The sequence below is a fragment of the Rousettus aegyptiacus genome, unplaced genomic scaffold, assembly GCF_014176215.1.
Source record: "Rousettus aegyptiacus isolate mRouAeg1 unplaced genomic scaffold, mRouAeg1.p scaffold_m13_p_3, whole genome shotgun sequence".
Classification (NCBI taxonomy): Eukaryota; Metazoa; Chordata; class Mammalia; order Chiroptera; family Pteropodidae; genus Rousettus; species Rousettus aegyptiacus.
Window position 1 is genome coordinate 157145629 of NW_023416306.1, and position 6906 is coordinate 157152534.

Consider the following 6906-nt stretch of genomic DNA (forward strand, 5'->3'; position numbering starts at 1 on the left):
TTTTCAATCCTCTTACCCCAATGCATTATATCTGTTTCTGCTTGCCCCTTAATTTGTCTGCCTTGTACCCATGGCTTTGCCTTCACATTGGCCTTTGTCATACTCCCAGAGTATGATTGCTAGATAAAATGCAGGATGCCTAGTTAAATTTGAATAACTAATACATAATAAATTTTTATTTAGTATAGATATGTCACATTCAGTACTTGAAACATACTTATACTAAAAATTTATTCATGTTTATCTGATATTCAAATTCGAATGACATCCCTGTTTTGTTCATTTGTTTGTTCATTTGTTTTGTTTTTTACTAAATATGACAACCTTATCCCAGGGATCAGATAGCCTGGTGACTTTCTCCTTTCCATCATTCCTACGTGTTATGCAATGGTCAGCTCCTATTCCACAGACTAGACTGAGGCCCAGATTGAGAAATATTCACATGCTCTGCTGGTATAGCTGTCCCCAAATAGCTGATTAACCTTGAATCATATATATTTATCTTAATGCAGTCTAGCGGATTTCCCCCCCCCTAGATTTTCTTCTTTAGACATGTATAGTTCCAATAAATATCAAAATTTCTTAGTACCCCATGAGCAAACACTAATTAATGGCAGATAAAGTCAATAGAAATGGAAGGAAAAAAGACAAAACTCCCTCATATTTTTATTTTCCCTCAGATAATACACAAAGCAAAGAAGGAATGATAATCACATTTAATCCCTATTAACTGGCTGATACATAAGGGGTGGTTCACACAAAAATATCTAGGTTGTATCCTCCTCATCTTATCTCAAAGAACTGCCTGGAAGTCAGCAACTGTGAGTTGCTGACCCAATATGATAGCTTAAATAATAAATACAATGAAATAAGGGCTCAGTTAATTTATGCAATCCTGCCCTGATCTGCTAACTCAAGTATATACTAAGTACATATGTGAAAGAGTGGGAGAAGTGTTTAGCCCTCAAAAAAACCAAAAACACATTTTGCTCCAAGCATTTTTCCCCTTCATTTAAAAGTTAAATTGTGTATTTCAAAGATAAATCTAAGCCATGTGTCTCACTTTTTCCCTTTAACAGCAAACTGTTCTGAAAAAGCTCACTGTCATATCAAGGACTTCCAGAATGTCATTTTTATTACAAATGAGAAAACTACATTTTTTCCCTAAACACAAAACAACATTCAATCTTGCAAATACATACATATGGTTCTAACTCACATTTCATGAACTACAATAATAATCTATTTTCAGCTGAACAATTTATACCCTTCTGAAGATATTTATCATCTGATCAGTGCCATTAGCAGTTTAACGGTTATTAAGAGTCTACTATGTGCTAGACACTAGGCTTTGTACTTCACAGTCTAATATCAATCACCTTGGTAGAGTTATATTATTAACTAATTTTAAGAAGATATTAAAGTCTCAAGATGTTATGTAACATGTGAAGCAAATATACAAGTTCTGGCTAACACAGAAGCCCATGGTCTTTTCATTTTCTCAATTGGTAGTATTTTCCCTTACAGAGAAGAAAAACTAAAGCTTCCCTATTTTCTATGAATCCATAGTTTTAATAAAAGATGTACACAAATGTCTATTGATGCAGAGTTAACTGGACCATATTTTACTCAGTGGAGAACAATACACTAAGATGGTACATGCATGAATCTAAAAACTAATACATCTTTACAAGAAATTATAAAATTCACCAAAATAGAATACACGGATTCTCTTAATTAAGATGATATATAATAAGCTCTATCTTCTGTGCTCATAGCTTTTCTGGAGGGTTGGGAGTTAAATATGGATTATATTTTTTGGTATTATGAGAGGATAAGAAATTCTCCAAGTGTATGCATTACAGAAAGCCAAGAGGGAGGAGTGAATAGAAATACAGGTTCTGGATTCTGATACTTGTGGGTTCCAAACCAAGTCCTATTGCTCATTTGCTGGTTATTCAATTATGGGTCCTTTGCTGAACCACTCTGTACCTCAGTGTCTTCACTTATAAAATGGACATCATAATACCTATTTACAGGAATGTTATAACAATTAAATGAGATTATATTAGGAAAATAGTTGGCCCAGTGCCTGGAACATAATAAGTAAGCATCCTGTAAATGGTGGTTGTGGTTGTAGCTGAATAATCAAACCAAAAACTTTGGCAGTCATAGTAGGGCCATGGTGGCCAATGAGGCAACATTTTCAAATAATTATAGTCCATGAATAGGAAAAGGAGAAACCTAGCTAAGTGTTTGGCAGCATGGGAAGAAGAAGGGGGTGAGGGAAGATGACTGTCAGAATTGGCAAATGTGAAGACACATAAAGGCTTGACAACAAACTTACTATGTATAACAAAGAAAAACAGGCTTCTTACATTTTGGGCCATAAATAAACTCCATCTGAATATTTCATACAAGAACAAAACAAAACATCGAAGGGATTATTTTTATTGGATTAAGAGAAACAAAAAATTAGGAGGTTCAGAATTTATATGACTTAGACATAGAAATGAGCATCAGCCCCACCGGCCTCTTGTCTACAAGTAACTATATTATTACTAATGGGAATCATACATTGGAACTTTTAAAAACTGAAATACAATTAATTGTCAGTTGCGTTTGTTTAGTGATAATAAAAATCTGCCTTTGAGGAAAAAGTCTGAATATAACCACTTTATTTATTATTATTTATTTTTATTTTTATTTTTTTAGGCAAAGCAACCCTTGGTTGACCTCACAGATTGCAAGAATCTTGACAGCTCACAATCCCTTATTTTTAATTTTTATGCTTACAGCACCTGGTTTTCCTAGGTGGTCTCCCATCCAAGTACTAACCAGGCTGGACCCTGCTTAGTTTCTGAGATCAGACAGGATCAGGCTTGCTCAGGGTGGCATGGCCTTAGACTTTACTTTTCTGTTTTAACAGCAAACTATGACCTGTGACAAAATATGGCCCATGGTCTGTTTTTGTAAATCAAGTTTCATTGGAACACAACCTCATTCACTTTCTTACTGCCATGCCTGCTTTTGTGCAAAAGACTATAAGAACTGCAAAGCCTAAAATATTACCACATGGCCCTTTATAACAAAAGTGTGCCAATCCCTTTCTTATATGTCTTAGGCATATTGGGCGGCCATAACAAAATATCACAGAGTGGCTTGAACGAAAGACATTTATTTTCTCATAGTTCTAGAGGCTGGAAGTCAGGGTGTCAACATGGTTGGTTTCTGGTGAGGCTTTCTTCCAGGCACACAGGAGGCCACCATATCATTGTGTGCTCACATGTGGGGTTTTGTTGGGGGGTAGGGCAGGAGGAAGAAAGACAGTGAGCACACCTCTCTGGGAATCTTCTTTTTAAGCACAGTAATCTTTTTCTATTAGGGCCCCACCCGAAAAGGCAAAAAGGCAAGACCCTACATCAGCAAAAAGCTTATGACTCACTTTATTGCAATACTCTCTTTATTGTGGTGGCCCGGACAGAACCTGCAATATCTCTGAGATATGCCTGTACTTCATTTAACCTTAATTATCTTCTTGGAGGCCCTATCTCCAAATACAGTCATATTGAGAGGTAGGGCTTCAAAATATAGATCTTGGGGAGACACATTCAGTCTATAGCATATTTCAAACCTACGAAATATAATTTAGTCTGAAATATCCATTGTGTTTCCTTTCCAATACACCCTCCAGTGTGCCTTTCTAAACACATCTGGAAAATAGGTTGAAAACAAAGTACAGTGGAAACCTTCCTCACTGACTATAAATAAAGAGACTATCCAGAAACCTTACCCCAATGTTACTCTTAGCAAAGCATTTAAGCTTGGAGAAAAATAGAGATGAAATGACTTCTGGAGGGCAGAACAAATTCTTCCATTGAGAAACTGAAAGGCACCTATTAATCCATTCCCCAAATGGTAGTTTTCATCATGTGGATGCCTTTTTATCTTACTGAGGAAAACAGCAGTGAAAGTACTTTGGGAGAATCTGTGATCAAGTGGGTTTTAAAGATTCAAATAAGCACTGATGGGTCAAAGTCAAGGTGTAGGCCTCATCATTCTTGCACTATTTGCAAAAAGGATATAACTCTATTTCTCCAATAACCACAGAGTATTTTAAGAGACACTACCTCATTCATCTTCTGGGTGCCCTTTGAAGTAAGTGTCCCATATTTTATTTCTATTTTATAAATGGAAAAACTAGGGCAGAGAGCAGTTATATGCCTCTCCCTAGAGTGAATCAATCACCAGAGGAACTAAAATAGAACAATTTTAAATCCCTTGTTCTCTATGCATTCAACCACGAATTGGTGTATTAAAGACCTCTCCATAAATAAAAAGTGTCCTATGCTCACTCTAATAAGGTATTATTCACATTGTGATCATGATTTGTATTTCCTGCATTGCCAATATGGTGGATGCCTCTCTAACTTCGTTACTTTTAAGGACTCCCTTTTTCAATTATAAGGAACATGAACATCAATAGGAAAGAAATTTTAAATCAAAATAGATTATGGCCAAAGCTCCAAAAGTAATGCTGGATTCAGATCCTGGTACCATGCCGCCTCATGACATAGAAACAGGCTCTAGCACCATCTAGTGGGAGACTAAAGGAACTCATGGATTATTAAGAGGGTCGTTTGTCATCCTTGGAGTTCCCTTCATTGAGACGTTTGGATTATTTCCCGACTAAAGCTTCCTGGGGTTCACTCCCATATAAGCAAATATATCTTTCGTCGAAGTCATTGTAAAAGTACACCAAGGGTTGGACTTGGGTAACCTGTCATAGCTTCGTTCCCAATGACACAAAGTAACAAGGACAAGGACTGGAAGTGGGAGAGAAGAGTTTAAATCTATTCCGCCACCAGCTCCTTGGTCTTACACACATTACCCAGTCTCTCCAAGAGCCCATTTATTTATCAATACAATGATTAGGGGAGCTCTTTGATTTACTAATATATCCAAGTACCGACTATCAACAAATATAAGTTTTCTTTCCCTGAAAGGATTCCGGTAACATTTCCCACAGAACTCTGTATTACTTTGTTAGGGCTACTGTAACAAAGTACCACAGACTGGCCTAAACCATAGAAATTTATATTCTCACAATTCTAGAGGCTGAGAAGTGTGAGATCATCAAGGTGTCAGTAGGGTTGTTTCCTTCTAAGGATGTGAGAGAAATATCTGTGCTGGGCTTGTAGATGGAGGGCTTCCAGTGTCTCTTCACACAGTCTTCCTTCTGCATGAGCCTGTGTCCAAATTTCCTTTTCTTATAAGGGCACCAGTCCCATGGGATTAGACCCACCCTAATGACCTCATTTTAATTTAACTACCTCTTTAAGGACCCTATCCCCCATACAGTCACTGTCTGAAGCATTAGAGGCTAGAACTTTAACATATGAATGTGTGAAGGAAGCACAATAGGCTCATAGCCTCGCAGCAAGTAATTATAGAGGCAGGATAAATCCACAGCCCTAAACTAGCGTGGCCCAGCCAGGCTGCCTCCAGACAGAGGTAAGTAGGAAAACACAGTTTTATAGATCAAATGATAGATCCCATTTACTTTTGTTTAAGGCGAACTGTGAAATCTTTTTCCTCTAGGATCATAGGTTTCTGAGATAAAAGGAAGTCTGCAAGTACAACAATGTATTGTTAATTACAGCAGACCCCTCAGGTGTCCTCCGCAAATAAGGAGGTGGAATCAAAACATTGATTTATCCCCTAAATGGATTGAATCAACGATTTCTCAGTTATTATGTTACGTACAGTGCTAAACCAACTTCGGGAAACTTCATTTCATTATTTAGCTGACTCAGGAAGAGCTTTTTGCAACATCTAGCTAATCTATAGTACAATTCAACATCTTTAGCTGCTAAAAAAAAAAACTGCACTTTCCAGTTTTTATTCCGGGGGGAAAAAAGTGTCTGCCAGCATTTTCAAAATGTATTTTGTGAGGTGCACATATGTTAATATAAGTCTAGCAAAGATTGTCCACCTCGTTGCTCTCCTATTAAGCAGATTTCCCTTTACAGTCTCCCATATAGCCAGCCTCTGCACTTCACGTTTAAAGAGAACAGAATTGCAATGCTGTCCCTGCCTGCTGTACCATGACTATAACAGTTTTCTCCTTCCAATTTCTCCACCACAGCTATTTGCGTGCCTGGTATCCAGTCTTTCTCTGCCTGGGACAAAAAATCGTACTAATAAAACACGAGCAAGGGCTTCAGCATCCCACACAATTGCGCTCTCTAGTTATCATTATCGCTATTTCCTCCGTTTATATTTTAAGCGACTCTTGAGTTTACTTCATAAGGAGAGAGAAAACTCAGGGCGAACATAGCAATATCAAGCAGGACTCAGTTTGGGGACTCCAAATGAAGCTTGTCCTGAAGATCGGCCATGAATTTTTCTAGAAAAATTGTATATCGTATTCAATTTTAAAGGTAGCTTGTCATATATTTACCCTGGGGTTACATTATGGATCTACAACGCCTGTGTTCAGTTGCCATGCATGTTCACGTGCCCGGCTTCACATGGGTAAGCCACTAGGCGCCATGTTTGATCTCCAGCTTCAACACCTCGGTCAGTCCTCAATACCATCTAACCCACTCCCTTAGTTCTTTTCTCATCCTTCTTCCACTTGACAGCTAGCTAATCCCTTCCTTTCCCTGAAGCTGACATAGTCCCACTATACCAACATCACTGCTTTTACACTGAGCACCTACATCTTGGTTTCTAATACCATTCTTTAATCTAATAAATAAATAAATAAATAGATAAATAAATAGATAAATAAATAAATAAATAAATAAATAAATAAATAAATAAAAACTAGAGCTGATTCTGAGTCTGACTCAGGGGGTGTGCAAGGGGAGACTGGAGCATCTCTTAGTACCAGAAAGTAAA

The 6906-nt window shown here is 37.5% G+C and overlaps 1 pseudogene; it reads right to left on the reverse strand.

Moving 5' to 3' along the window:
* Positions 1 to 2789: 2789 nt before the first annotated feature.
* On the reverse strand, positions 2790 to 2908 carry LOC118600629 (annotated as a pseudogene).
* Between the last annotated feature and the right edge of the window lie 3998 nt (positions 2909 to 6906).